The 16,407-nt window shown below is 36.3% G+C and overlaps 1 protein-coding gene across 13 annotated transcripts in view; it reads left to right on the top strand.

The window, feature by feature from the left end:
- TENM2 (teneurin transmembrane protein 2) overlaps positions 1–16,407 on the top strand; it is a 1,977,527-nt gene that overhangs the window by 662,976 nt on the left and 1,298,144 nt on the right. The gene's annotated exons all lie outside the window — the stretch shown is intronic.

Genomic DNA, 16,407 nt, shown 5'->3' with positions numbered 1-16,407 from the left:
CATCTGGAGCCGTAGGAAGGTTCAGGGCTTGAGATAGGATATGGTGTTATCACTGTAAAGATTGAATCCTAAGTCATGGTACTGGATGAAATCTCCATGGGGTTAGTGAGGGACTGGTAGATATTAGTTCATAGTTGATAATTTTAAATTTTGTATGTACAAATGAATGGATGTGTGCAACAGAAGGGAGCCAGGAAGGAAACTAGTTTGACATCAGAGGCCTTGTGTTTCTTACTCTTTGTGTAGACCTAGGTTTTTAGTTGGAACAAGAGAAAGTGTCTGGTAATTTTAAGCAACAACAACAAAAAAAGGAAATTTACTCAAAAGAAGTTGGGGCACTCACAGATTTTTTTTTCTTTGAGAATTAGAAGACCAGGTTTGAATGCTACATAAGCAGAAATAAGAACTCTAATTACACAACCATTAAAAAACCTGTTATCAGTATGTCACCTTTAGCAGCAGAGTATGAATGGTGATGGTTATAATGATACTAAGGGAAATCCTTTTTGATGAATGCCTACCTTGTGGCAGATCATTAGCTCATGTAATCCTCACACCACTTTGGTGAAAGGTGCTCTGGTGTTCTCACTTTCCAGACGAAGAAACAGAGGGTCAGAAATGTTCGTTAATTCTTCTAGGTCCTACAAATGGTGAGCACTAGAGTCTGGATTCCCATCCAGATTAGTCTCATACCAAAACCACTTTTCCCATTTTACCAGACTGCCTTTTTATGTTTTTATTTTTTTATTTTTTTGTTTATTTATTTATTTTTTAATATAGGAAATTTATTGTCAAATTGGTTTCCATACAACACCCAGTGCCAGACTGCCTTTTTAAAGCAACAAGTAGGGGCAGTGTTTCAGAAAAGGCTGCAAATTCTGTTCAGAACGCTGTGAGGTAGCCTGGACTGATGGTTTATTTCTGCTTAATAGAAAGGAAAACTGGAGCTAAATGATCTAGCCCAGCTCAACAACCTATAAAGCTGACCTGAGATTTGGCTCCCAGTGCGCTAAATGTGAATCTGAACTTTCTCAACATCCCTTGGAACTAAGTTTAGCAAAACTAATGATGATTCTAATGAAAATATCTCTATCCTTTTGCAAAATTTTTTACAAGTTATTGATTGCCTTCAGTCATCAATATATGTGAATGTATTAAACTCCTATATTTATTCATTGTGAAATTGGATATTTTTGGACATTGTAATGATACTTCTTTATGCATTTCTGCTCAACTCAAATCCTGATTGTGATAGTATTTTCCCCTACTATCACAGAATTGCTCTAGTTCTAATAATTTTCACTTTTCACTTGATTTCTTTTTAATTATTAATTGCTTACCCCCTCCCCCATCCCAAACACTCTTGTTTGGAAATAAGGAACCCTCTGTTCCTTCCTCAGTTTCTGTCATTCTGAAATGGAGAATCAATCTCTTTCGTCAATAAAATATTTCTCTGCCTCCTTTGTCATTTATTTTTGTATTGGATTGTCTTTCACTTTATTTCTCTGGTCTCTTTCCTTTTGACTCTTTTAAAAATTTATTTCTCCCAACTGAATCACTTCAGTTCAGCGGAATGAGATTTTGCTTGCTTTTTCTCCCTCAACATGTTATGTTTATCATGAGATTAACATCTTTATTTCTTTGGCTCCAAAGTCTCTTGAACATTTTCTCTCAGGCATTTTTATTTTCCTTCTTGTCTCTGTGGTTCTGTGTTGTGAAAGTTCTTCATAGCCTGTTCTCCACTATCTTTTAGTTTGTCCTGTTTTCCTACATCAGCTTCTAGGGAGGTTTTATTCTTCAGTTTTTTTACACGATGATATCAGAAATCTCTGCTACTAGGTACGGTCAAAGAATTATAAGTCCTCTGCTCTGTTCCGCTCTCTGCACATGTTTATTAGTAAGTGGATAGTATTGGAAGAGGTTCCATTCTTATACGAGGCTTGTCCAGAGTTATATTTATTTTAAAAAAGTACTTCAATCTAAAAGAAAGTATATCTCAAAATAAGATTTAGTTTTGTAAAAACTTACTGGTATTCAAGTGTTCAAGTGGTCTTGGTAACCCACAAGAAATACTTTTCTGAGTTATCACTGCATATTGAGTTATTTTAAGTTTTGATTAATGTTTTGAAAATGAAAAGTACAACAGCTGCACACAAGAAACATTTTACAGTGTAAACTTAAATGTTTTGAATGAGATTGATAAGGTTGGGGCAGCACTTGGGTGTAGTAGACAGAGTTGAACTCTGGGGTTGAACAGATTTGAGTTTGAATCCCGGTTTCACCTCATTACAATGTGCAGCCTTCAGCAAAATTAATTTTTCTCAGCTCCAATTTTCTCATTTTTCTTAAAATTGGGGTTATTGTATCTGCTCCATGGATAGTTGGAAGTTTTGACGTGATGCCATTTTTAAGTATTCTAATTCAGAAGTTAAAATACTGTAGGTGCTCAGTAACTTGTAGCCACTATTTTTATTTTATATAAAATGTCAACATTTCTAGTATTTTCTTTTAAGTGTGAGATTATTGCCAAAAGTAGCCATGACCTTTCTTTCATCTCTTCAGTTTGAGAGCATTTGTCTTCTTCCTATTAAGAATTTATTATTTTATCATTATAGTTTGAATGTATAGTTGTCCTGATAGGGAAAAATAATACATGGCAACCTAGAGAAATTTGATAGCTATAAGTATCAAGTAGATGTTGCCTTAGGGGGAAAAAAAGACACCTTAAAAATGGTTAAATATTTCTTGATTATATCATCACAAAGTAGGAAAATTATAATTAAGGGGAGTCTGAATAAAACTTTTAGAATGAGGTGCCTTAAGAACTGATATAAGAAATCTAACGAAGCAGGAGGTTATGGAATTCTTAATGATGAAGACACATTTCCTTACTCCTTACAGGACCCCTCTGCAGATAGTATCCTCAGTAACTTCGTTTAAAATTAGCTAGTTAAGGGTGTGTCTGGATGGCTGTCGGCTGAGCATCTGACTTCAGCTCAGGTCATGATCTCAGGGTTCCTGAGTTTGGGTTCTTGACTTGGAGCCTCACATCAGGCTTGTTGCTGTCAGTACAGAGACAACTTTCGATCTTCTCCACCCCCACCCCCGCCTTTCTGTGCTCCTCCCGCCCCCGCTCACAGGTTCTCTCTCTCTCAAAAATAATCAACATTTTAATAAATAAATAAATAAATAAATAAATAAAATTAGCTAATTAAGAGTATATACAAGTAAGAGTCCCATTCTCCTAAGTCAAGGTTTTACACGGGGAATTAAATTCTGACTCTTAAAGTATTTGCCTTCCGGGTAAACTCCATCTCCATCCAAAACCTTTCTCAGCTGGCCTGCCTTCCCTCTTGAGAGCTGCTGTTCTACTGTGTGACTTGAATGTGGTATATGCTCTTACCTCAGTTTCAGCAAGTCAAAACATCCTTGCATTTTCTGACCACATGCCTAGCAAAGCAATCCCACATTTGCCAATGTGTGCCAATAGTCGTATCATTGTAGTGAGTCCTTTAAGTCACCCTTGACTCTGTCATTCAGACCTTGTCTGACCTTGTATTCTAATTCCTTTGATTTCTTTTCTTTTCTTTTCTTTTTCTTTCTTTCTTTCTTTTTTTTTTTTTTTATAGAGCGAGGGGGGGCAGAGAGAGAGGGAGAGAGCTCATCACAGCAGGCTCTGTACTGTCAGCACAGAGTCAGATATGTGGAGCTCCAACTCAAGAACTGTGAGATCATGACCCGAGCCAAAATCAAGAGTCGGACTCTTAACTGACTGAGCCACTTGGGTACCCCCAATTCCCTTGACTTGAGAACCTTCACTGATAGTCTCTCCTGGGCATTTGATATTCTTCTTGCTTTAGTACTAAAAACAAAACAAAACAAAACAAAACAAAACTCTGGTAAGTGCTTTCAGATGAAGTATCTGACCTAATGATCAAAATCACAAAAAAATCTATTAGCATGATGAAAAAGGCTATTAATATTATATTGTATTATTATAAATCATAAATATTATTAAAATGTTGCATAATATTAGCATATAATGGCATAAATCAAGCCAGTGTACAAAAGCATAATATCCCCCCCTTCTTTTACTCCTAGGAACTCATTAAACATTTTTCCTAAAGGTGAAATATTTTGGAAGCCCACAGACACCTATACATCAATTTTCTTTTGTTCCTTCCTTACTCTAACTGTAGTTCTAAAAATGTTGTCTGGTAAGGAATTTATTCTTTATGTTTGTATATACAACCACCACATGAGATGCATCTCCCCCATGCTGTAGATTATGAGAAATTTAAATGATTTTCATGGCTAATTTTGCCTCTCTGATTTTTGCCTTACAAGCTACTTTATAAGGAATGCTTAATTTGGGACTCTATGGTCCCATTTCTCACCTACTTAGGTGGCTATTTACTAACCACAGAATAAATTTCAAGTTCTTTAATCTCTTACCTAAGTCTTCAACTTCTGCTTTTATTCTTCCACACACCAATAAGAGCATCACATCAGGCTTGCTCATTTTTCCCTATTACAGACTGTGCTTCTGCTTTGAAAACTTGGCCCAGTCCCCTTTATATGTAATAATCTTCCCCCATTTCCACCTCGAGAATTTCTACCTGTCTAATAACTGACTTAATCACCCACTGCTGGGAATAGGGTCTCCTTCCTCTGTGCTATGGGCCTTGTATCAGCACACGTTCATCCCTAGCTCTGCCATATTCACTGTGAAAAGTGAGCAGTGCAGAAAACCAAGAAAAAGAAATAAGTGGCTCATTGTTTCACTCCTATCAATAGTCGATAATAGGCTTTTCTGGCTTTGTTCTCCTTATGCATCATCATCCTTCTAGTGAAAAGTAGAAATTCTATCACTATTTTACTATGTGTCAGATACTATTTTAGGATTTTACAACCATTGTATTACATAATCTTTATGACTACTGTAGGAGTATCTTATTTTCATAACCTCATTTGATAGAAAAGAAACCCAAAGCTTAGAACTCTCAGGCCAGTTTCCCAAGGTCACGGAGCTTTGACAAAGGGGTAGAAAGTGGGTATGAGCCAACATTTGCTTCACTTCACACGTCTTCCATATTAATTACAACACGGTGCTGCCACTCTGTACATATATGCTGTTATATATAATTTCAACAAAATTAGTTTTCTTACATATAAAAACAATAAAAAGTTTAAGAAAAAAAGGAAAAAAAATGACATTTCTATGACTAAAAGTGAAACTCTATATTAAAGAGACTATAGTGAATCATTATCTTAAAAGGGTAGATTTAGTCATAAGAATAATAATTATGGTTCACACCTGTGAGATGCTTATTACCTCATGCCAGGCGGTGTTCTAAGTGCGATATACATGGATTCATTCACACTCACAATGACTCCATGGGAGAAGTACCATAATTGTCACTGTTTCAAAGCAGATGAACTAAGTGATCAACCTAAGACTATTTGGGATGTTGCAGCCTATAAGATACACAGTGGAGATATATAAATATACCTTATATTTATATATTTTTAAACAAATTTTATAGATACCCATATATAATACTTTTACATCTAACCTTTTGTTTTTATGTATTTTTCCTATTATAACCACAATGTGCTTACCTTGGCCATAACATGGCATTTAATATGTAATCGGTAGCTCAAAAACGGGGGATGATTCTTGAACCAGTTTTGTTTGCAGAAGCAAGGAACTAACTTTAATTAACTTTAACTAGGACTGCTTATAACTACATGTGAGAAGAGACACAAAAAGGCCCATTAACTCTGAACATCATTTCCATGTTTTTGCCTCTGTATGCCCTCAAGATAGTACTTTTTCCCTGCTGTTCTTTGATTTTTGCCTCTTTCCCCATTTTTTTAAAAAATGTATTAGTGAACGGTGTGAGTCTAAAATTAGTCATGTATCCACTGTAGCTTTTTAGTTCATCTAAACACATTATTTCTGGGGAAATGGTAGAGAATTTTGAGGAAAATTATATTTTAAAAGTTGAAAAACCTTGTTTTTAGGAATCTGCTCATCCAGTTCTGGGGTAATTATTTGGCCTAATTTTTTTTCTGAGTGTATGTGAGTGTGTATGTTTTAAAAATATTCTTTGCCAACAGGATCTTCCTCTCCCTGTAATGCATGCTCACTTGCCTTTGGTTTGATAATATTAAGGGAATATTGCTAACTTTCAGATATTTAATGTGTAGTTATAAAAACTGCTACATGATTCCACATGTAAACATTTTCTGAAAACTAGCATTTAAAATTACTTTTTACTATTTTCATGACTCTAGACTTCGAAGGAATTCTTCAATGACAGCTGAAGCGAGACATTCAGCAGCCACCGTGCTTTTTGTATTCTGTGCCAGGCGCGAGGACTCCATTCCTCTTGAAAGTTTTATCATGTACAGGCTATTAACATTATGAGGATAGGCTGAAGCATGAATAAATCCCGAGACTTACTGATGATGTCATTACACTGGTCAATAAAATACATAGAGGGAAGGACTTCCCACGCTACCAGGTTCGGTTAACTAAATCAGGATACACGAGCAATTAACTCTTTAATTAAGATGAATGGGTGACATTAGCCCTCCTTAAACTCTGCTCGTCAGCATTTACAAACAGAAAAAGACGGATGCCTCTTTCCCAAGAAATGTAGGTTTTGTTTTTCATTCATTGACAGAGTCTCATTCTTGCTACTTTGTAAACAAAGTCACCAAAGTACAATAGATGGTCAGAGATATTTTAACAGGTTCATTGCATCATTCATATCTCTTACTATTTAATGATACCATTTTGGAATTTATTAGTTTTTTGAGGTTTTTTTTTTTTTGTCGTTGTTGTTTTGTTTGTTTTTACAAAGCTAGCTCTATCATTTTTATTATTGAGCACAATGGCTTTGCCTTTTTCCCCATCGCATACAAGGAAGATTCATGTCAGAATCATATACATGAATGCCACACAGCATGGAAATGATATCTATCCATTTTTTTCTTCCAACAGCTGTTCATTATTATCTGCTACTTTGCCAGTAACTTAGCTTGGGACTGGAAGTCTAGAGACACACGTTCCAGTTCTCTTATGTCTCTAGTTAGCCTTATGACTGTAGACAAAGGGAGTGTTTTTGAACCTCCATTTCCTCATCTGTGAAACTTGATTACTAGAGCAATTGTCCTGTAATTCTCTGTCAATAATATTTAACACAGGATAATGGAAACCAAAGATATGATTCATTCTTGGAACAAAGTGTCTAAACCAGTACTGTGCTAGAGAAATATAAGGTGATCTGTATATGCAATTTAAAATTCTCTAATAGCCATATTTTAAAATGAAAAAGATGGAATTATAATATTTTATCTAACCTAGAGCATAAGAATATTATTGCAACATGTAATCTTACCTATACACATATATGCATGTATTTTATATATACATATATATACATGCACATATAGTTACATGAGCTATTATATATATATATATATATATATATATATATATATATATGACCTATTTTATATTATTGTTTGTGCTAAATCTTTGAGATTTTAGAGCACACTTCAATTTAGATGGGTTCAAAAGCCACATGTCGTTAGCAGCTACCATATTGGACAGTATAATTCAAATGTTAGTGTAAGAACAAATACAAGTGTAGCTCTTAAATATTTTTCAATTTAGAATAAATTTTTAAATCTTTATTTATTTTTGAGAGACAGAGAGAGAGAGAGAGAGAGAGAGAGAGAGAGAAGAATCCCATGCATGAGCAGGGGAGGGGCAGAGAAAGAGGGAGACACAGAATCTGAAGCACACTCCAGGCTCCAAGCTGTGAGCACAGAATCCAAAGCTGGGCTTGAACCCACAAACCATGAGATCATGACCTGAACAGAAGTCTGACACTTAACTGACTGAGCCAGCCAGGTGCCCCTAGAATAATTTTTTAAACAAAAATTTACCCAATGTCTAAGTTTTCATTGATTTTAAAACCCAAGATGACTATCCAAAAAATAAATAATGAAAATTGGATTGTCCATAGGTCATAGAATTTCTCTGAATGAATATGATTTCTTATAAGAACAATCACTATTAAATAAATGAATATGCCACTCTGTGGCATAAAATGAGAAGACCCAAGTGTGGAAACAAAAACTTCCCCACTGTAAATGATAAGTAGTAAATGACAAGACTCTCAGCTCCATGGTTAGTGATAGACAGTCTCGTGGATCAGATATTCTAATCAAAGAAAGATACTAACTATACTAGGTATAAACATACCATTTAAAATGAAGCTTTCATTATTTCTTAACTTTATTAATATTTAAATGGAAATCTTTGAGTTTTAGAGACAGTGACATGTCCATCTTTTCATAGCATATTCTACTTTAGCCAATCCCATTTTTTTCTGGTTTAACTGGACTCAATAAATATTTTTTGAGTTAAAAAAATAAATTGAACTGTAAAAATATTTCATTAAGAGATTATAGATTTTTATTTCTGCAGCTTCTTTGTCATCTCACATTATTTGGATTTTTTCATTTTGAGATATTTCCTCTAATAGAGAGTAATAGTGACAATAATAGTAACATTAACCAACATATATTTAGCTTTTACTAAGCGCTAGATACTGTGCTATAAGTGTTATGTATTTTATGTAATAAAAATCTGACTTGGATCTCTGTATGGATTAAAATAACTCAAAATAACCTCTCTGATTCTGTCTCTAAGTAACCTCTTCTCTTTATAAACACTAGGAAACTTTATACATTCTTTTATTTTCTATAAAATGAATGCATATTATTGATTGAAATTACTTAGAACATGAGCTAGAGCACAGAAAGCGTTCAGTAAATGTTTGTTGAAGAAATTATTTAAACATATTATAGGTTTTTAAATAAGGCAGTTTTGGGGGAATATCTACTGAGGCTTTCCATGTGATAGACCTGTTTTAAAGTGAATAAAGTAAATATTTGAAAAACTAAAAAAAAATCTTTCTGTATGGTGGACCCTTTACCAAGTGAAAGATATACATGTTAAAAAATAGTCCAACAGTTTTCCACCTTATAGGAGCTTAAAGTGTAGTTCATGAAACAGATGTGCAAATGATTCCAAGACCACATTATGAAATGTTTCTGTAGAAGATCTGGCACAGCAAGGAAGGTTAAGTGTTCCAGGAGATAGTAAAAACTACGGGGAAGGTGGCATTCTAGGTGAGTTTAAAACAAGTGGAACTTTTCCAAGTATGAATGTCACAAACCAAGGAGACACACAGAAATGGGACAGCACATAGTAGGTTCTTTTTTGGATAGCCTGTGAGCTTAATAATTATCACATAGTGAGAAGTAGAAGCATTTGAGGGTGGAAAGATATATGTATGTGTGTGCATGTATATGTATGTTTCACAAATAATTTGGTCTTTGATTTGCTTTAAATGACATAAAATCAGATTTGAGTTTTACATACAGTAATTATGGAATCATAATGGTAGGTGATTTGAGAAAGCAAGACTATAATTGTAGGGCATTGTGCTAGTCAAGGGTGAAGTAATGAGGGTCTAGGCAAGCTTGGAGTGGTAGATGTGAGGTAAGTCTTCAAAACTTCAAGTGTCCACAGGGCTTGTTAAAGGTATGTGATGAAAGGGAGACATCATATAGAGCTCTAAAACCTCTAATGAGGTGAATTCTGGTATTATTAAATATTAAAACCACCCTTAATTTAATCACTTTGCTAGTTTCAAAAGCATTTTCAGTATTAAGTAATATTCCCTGTCAATTATTTGAGCAGCAGTTGATTCTAATGTGGAAAATACACTAACAGAATAAGAAAAATTATTTAATGTACCATCTCTGCAAATAACACACAAAATTCTTTACTCTGAAGAGATCAAGTATAAGCATCACATCTGTAAGCAGTTTTTGGCTATGGAGAAGTCACTTAACTTCCCTCAGTCTGATTCTTCTTTATAGTCCAGTATTTATAGGAAAATTAGTAATTAAGCACTAATGTGCTTTAAAAATCAGGCACAGTAAATATTCTGGAGAGAAGACCTTCAAATAATCTCAAATGTTCCAGAAAAATCTAAAAGTTATTGAGGCTTTTAGTGAGTTAGGGAACATGGGACAAAGCTATCTGTGCTTTTTGTCAGCCCCTTAAAAAGTTTGGAGAAAACAAATGACTATCTAAAACTGTCCTTTTTCAAATGTTCCCAAAAGAAAAGGCAATTAAAAGATCATGTTAAAGCAACATCACAAATATTCAAATCATTATTTGTAGTAATATAGAAATAAGATGTTGTTATATTCCTAACAATATATTCTGATCTTTCACTTGGGGTTGTAAGCAGTTATAGGAAACATGACCCTTTTGGGTTGTAGGAATATAGACCAGTGACTCTAGACCAAGAATCATTTGCCCTGGAGGAAACATTTGGCAGTATTTGGTTGTCATGACTAGGGATTGTTGCTGGCATCTAGGTGGTAGAGACCAAGGATGTTGCCAAAATGTACAATGCACAGGACAGTCCCTTCCCACAATCAAAAAAAAATGATCTAGTCCCAAATGTCATCAGTGCTGAGGTTGAGAAATTCTGATGTATAGCATGTCTGAAGCTTCTTAGGCTCTGAGAAAGTGCTGTCATAACTTAAAGAAAATTGTTTAATATTTTAACTTAAAACATAACCAAATGGGGCAGATCATGAATGAAGCACTCTGTGGCACTCAAATGGAAGGTAGGAATATAACGTTTCTGTTACCCCATATTCTCTACCAATGAGCATGTTTTTCACTGTCTGTAAGACCAATTCTATTTGAAGTCGTTAATGTGGCATTTAACATTTTTCCTGGGAAACTGCTTTACAAAAACCCAAGTTGAAGTTGTAATACCAGGGAAAATGGAATACATACATTGGCATACTCTTCCACTTGGGAGTGACAGCTTGTGTGGTCCATTTCTATCTGTCTGCTCCGAAAAGTGAATTTAACTTAAAGCCAGGGTCACGAGCTTAACTTCCTAAAGCAAGGCTGATACAGGTACCACTGCTTTTGCAATAGTTCGAAAACAGCTACTGCTGCAAACTCCACCAGGACGTGCAAGCTGCCCCAGGGGTCCTGACCTGTTTCCTAGGCCACCTCACACCTCTATGCATGTGGTCCCACAACAAAAGGGTTAACTCACAGCCTTGCAGGGAGCCCCAGACACTGCTTCCAGGACCTGCAAGAATTCTAATTGGTTGGGGCCCAAGCTATACCTGCTGTTAAATATTTATCTGTCTAGATAAAGTAAATGGTGAAATGGCCCAGGTGGAAGATGTTATACGGATGATGACATTGAGCCTCACCGAAGAGTAAACACTCAGGAGTGGTGGGGACAGTGGGGCACTGGATAGCACATGCCACTGTAAATATGAGCAGCCCCTACCCAGATTCGGCAGATGGTCGCCATGTGGGAATGCAGGTCCAGCGTTGCCAGCTTTTTCAAGAGAAGCAGTGAAATCTAATGATTTTTAAACATTGACAATTAATTCAAATGTAAAACACTATTCAGCCCCCACTGCAGCCTATATAATCCCTTCTGGGGATAACCCATGGGCCAGCAGTTTGCAAATTCTGCTTTAGAAGGATGGGGAGAGGAATGTCTCGATTCTCAGTTCCAACATGGAATTATTTCTCAGACTACAGACCTCCTCTCCTGACACTAAAAAGGATTTCTCTGAAACACCATTCCAGGTGAATTCAGACTGCAGCTGGTATTTGAGACAACAATGGGTCTGCCTCTTAAGGAGCCAGACAATTGACAACTTTTGGTTGTGCCTTTTAAGGCATAAAACTCCCATCTTCACGTGACCAAAGAGAGGCTCCGTGTACTTACATGTCGAGTTTGCAAGAAAACATTTCCTATAGATGGCTTAAATATGAGCTTGATGTTATGCTCACGTAGGTATGAAATTCAGGGACTATATTTATGATTTTACCTAAGGAAATATATTGCATAAAAAACAGATGCTAAGTACTCTTCCCTGTGTAAATGGTACTAATGAAAAATGCCTCATGAAACTACTTCAAATGAACACGGCTAAAGGTGACAGAAATATTTTACTTAATATTAAAGTCTGGAAGAGAAATGATTCCATAATTCGGTTCCAAACAATTGATCCTCTAAAGTGCCTCCCTCTTTTGCCTTTTATTGATACTTCAGTCATATCTTTTGGGGTTTTTTTGTGTTGTTTTTTTAATATTGAGGGACATTTGGATCACTTAAGTATTTGCTATCTCATTCCCAATTTTTAAGGGTCTTTATCTCAGAGTGATAATTTGTATAATGACAGAATTGAGGATAAATATTTCAATGAAAACAAAGAGCATCCAGTTTTCAACATAGGGCCAAAGAATTACCTGTCAGCGGGGCAATCTGCATGAGGACTACAGATGACTCATTCTTGTAGCCAGGTACAAAATTCCAAACAAAAGGTATAAAAGAAGTAGGGAGGGTTCAAATGAGCAAGGGCTACTCAGTTCACAGCAACAATCATGTCATGGATAGTTACTCCTGGAATTTCTTTGGAAGAAATAACCTTCACCTCTTCTCTGCTATAGCAGAGAACATTGAGGCCCAGAAAGGTGATGTTACAGAATCTGTAAAACCCATGGTGTGTGTGTGTGTGTGTGTGTGTGAAAGAGAGAGAGAGAGAGAGAGAGATTTATTGGAAATTCTGTTCATGTGTTCAAGGAGGAGGAAGTAATACCCAGAAAATAAAATGAGATGTTACTATTCCAATAATTCTCAACTCTCTTTTATGCTGCTTAAGTCAAGACCTGTTAACATTCACAATAACCTATATTGATTCTGAGGAACTGAAGAGTTTCAAGAGGAAGGAAGGAATATGTACTGAGGGCCTATTATGTGCTTTCTCTTAAAATACATTGTGTAATTATAACCTCACAAAAGCCTGAGTCTGAGACTCAGAAAGTCAAGTCGCTTTCGTAAAGCCATGCTGTTGATCACTGGCAAAGCTGGAAGTTCAGTGGGTGTAGTGGATAGAGGACACCACGATAGTTTACTGCTCTGGTTTGAACCCTAGCCTCCAACACTCCCAAGATGGAAACTTGGGCTCCTAACTTGAATCTTGTAGTGTGAGTTCCCTCATCAGTAAAACAAGATTAAAAATAGTTCTCACATCGGGGTGCCTGGGTGGCTCAGTTGATTGGGCGTCCAACTTCAGCTCAGGTCATGATTTCATAGTTCGTGAGTTCGAGCCCCTCATCGGGCTTTGTGCTGACAGCTCAGAGCCTGGAGCCTGCTTGGGATTCTGTGTCTCCCTCTCTCTCTGACCCTCCCTGGATCACACTCTGTCTCTGCCTCTCTCTCAAAAATAAATAAACACTTAAAAAAAGTAGTTCTCACATCATTTGAAAAATGGTAATGAGAACTCATAGTAGTAACTGTTAAGGTTGTTTAAAAGAGTCAGAGGAAAAATCATGGAAAACGTTTTGCTCATGGTTGGCCCGTAGTAAATGTTCAGGAAATATTAGTTGTTATTAGTGTTATCATTACTCCTGGGTTCCTGGGTGTGTGTGTTTCTCACTATAGTACACATTTTTTCTATACTCCTAATCATAGTTTACCACCTTGCATGTTATACTGTTATGTTAAAATTCTGTGATGAAGATTTCCATTTTTCAAGTATCTACAGGCATTTTAGCAATAATTTATCTTCATAATGGGTTTCTAAATGAAGAAAGTGTTAACAAAGCTCAGCTGAAAATTAGGCTGGCTGATTGAACCCAGAATACCTGAATACCCCCTACCCTTTTACTAATCATGTACACCTTGACCACTTTCCTAATGTGATGCATGCAGATTAAGTCTTTTGTTTATTGATTGGCCAAATATATGCAGGGCGGATGTATGCTACTTCATCCTTGGCTCTTCCCGGGGAGACTGTTACCATAGTAACAAAGGCATCCTTTGACTCCTATTTCTACACAGAGTTATAGAAATGCTTCTTAAAAATACTTACGACAATGTTTAATGTCGAATCTAAAGTAATTTTTCTCATTGTTTGGGGAGCAAAATTGATTTTCTCTAGGCAAAGTTTGTTTGGCTGCCCAAATGTACTGTTTATAGTAATGTGTTCCACCAAATTTCTTTAAAAGCCAGTTAAACATATTTTGTCTTAACTTCTAATCTAATTCCATCATTTGGAAGTGCCTCTTGCTGCAGTGTGCCTGTTTTGATTTGGAAATAGTGCACATTCCGTCTTTGCTATGTCAGGGTAAGGTGGAAGGGAACAGAATGAATCATTTGATTTCTTATATCAGAGAACAGTATGTGTGGCATGGGAGGGAGATCACATGCTTGGGTATGTTCAGGAGGCTGTGGCTTATTTTAAAGCCTAGATTTTCAGGTGGCAGCTGGTGCCTGGTTTAGGATTCCAGTGGTTCAAAACCCATTCTTCCCTGAGGCATCTGTTTTATTTTATTTTTTCAAAATTAAAAATAACTTCTGTTGTTCTCATTACAAGAACAATACATAATCATTTCAGAAGATTGAAAAAATATAGATAAACCAAAGAAAGATGCACACAATCCTGCTTTCTAGAGATAACAGCTATTAACTCTCTGGGTATATCCTGCCAGAGTTTTATGTGTTTATTTTCTTTCACAAAACAAGACCATACCTATTTATTATTATGCAACCTGCCCTTTTTTTTTTTAACCAGGTGCTAGTACTGATGACATATTAAAAATCACTTTTAAGCATTTTAATGGTACAACCTGTAAGGAGTTGTAAGATATTGGTAAATTGAATTAATACTCACTTGTTGGATATTTTGGTAGTATCTAGATTTTTCCTTAATTTGAGCAGAATTGCAATGACTTTCTTGATATGTTAACCTTTGCCTATACTCTTTATACATGCTTAAATGAGAAAAGATAAAGGTAGATTCTTATGTCTTGCTGGGATGGAGGAGATGTGAAGGTGTAGTTGAGATGGCTCTTGATTATGTCTCAACTTCCCTTTCATGAGAGGACATACAGACACGCCTAGTAGTGTCTGTATCCATGAGTGAAAGCAGTGAACTTGGTATCAACCCATCCTCTGTGACTGTGAGCCATTCAAATGCTGGACCCTAGCTCCAGTTTCCTATGATCTTGGGAGGAATTTCAGCTTCTTTCTGTTATTTATTCTACAAACATCTATTGGTAATTAATTATATTCCAGTGCTGTGCTACCCTTTGTGAATTATATCACTTGCTCATACCATATATCTGATCCCAACTTGTACTAACATGTACACAAGGATTTAAGTTGTAGGATGTTGGAATATGGCATAGGCTTTCAATTCTGATAATCAAGGGTCTGGATTCCAAGTCTCCTACTTGGAGTTAATAGTTAATTATATTTCTGACACCCAATTTTTCTTATCTTTAAAGTAGTGAAAATAAAAGTTATTTCATTTTTGTTGTTGTTGTTGTTCCAGGATTCAGTGACTTAATATATAGAAAGTGCTAGGCATAATGCCTGACATACAGTAAGATGTGGCAATGGTGATGCCAATGGTAATGGGAAAGCATGGAAAGAGGAGCTACTCATCCTTCCTAGGGGGTTCAGGAAGGCATCCAACTTCTAGTTCAGGGCTAAATAGACTAAGCAGAGAACTGCAAGTTTATTTTATTTTCTTAAGTTTATTTATTTTTGAGAGAGAGAGAGAGAGAGAGAGAGAGACCAAGGGTCAGCAGGGGAGGGGCAGAAAGAGAGGGAGACACAGGATCTGAAGCTGGCTTCAGGTTCTGAGCTGTCACCACAAAGCCTGACACAGGGCTTGAACTCACAAACTGTGAGATCATGACCTGAGACAGAGTCGGATGCTCAACCAATTGAGCCACTCAGGCGCCCCCAGAGAGCTGCAAGTTTAAAACTCCATGTCCAAGTGCCAGGTCTCCATGACTCACTGCCTGACCTTGGGTTAACCACTTAATCTCTCTCTGCCTTGGTTTTCCTCTTCATAATATGAGCATAATAACTCTTACCCACCTCATTGGGGCAAGGATGATTGATCAGTGTTTATAAAACTCAATAAATCCTTTGGGTAGAAGTGCAGTGAGATTGGAAAGCATTATTACTTATTAGCTGCTTTCTTAATATCTAAACCAGCATGCCAGGGGCTGCTGAATGGAGTACCACAGAGTAATACCCTCATCCTATATCATTGTCAAGAATCTCAGTTCCTTTCGCCCTGCCCCTGCAGATATCAGTTTTTCTACTGCTATTAATGCTCACTGTTCAACAAGGAACAATCAATTTCTTGTTAATACCCAAGCGTCCACAGCCACCCACACCCATAAGCAATGTTTGTTGCTTTAACAAATATTTTATCGAACACTTGGAAGGTGCTATGCTGGAT

This window comes from Leopardus geoffroyi, chromosome A1 (assembly GCF_018350155.1).
Source record: "Leopardus geoffroyi isolate Oge1 chromosome A1, O.geoffroyi_Oge1_pat1.0, whole genome shotgun sequence".
Classification (NCBI taxonomy): domain Eukaryota; kingdom Metazoa; phylum Chordata; class Mammalia; order Carnivora; family Felidae; genus Leopardus; species Leopardus geoffroyi.
The sequence above is the reverse complement of the archived record's forward strand: the minus strand, read 5'-3'. Positions and strand labels throughout refer to the sequence as shown.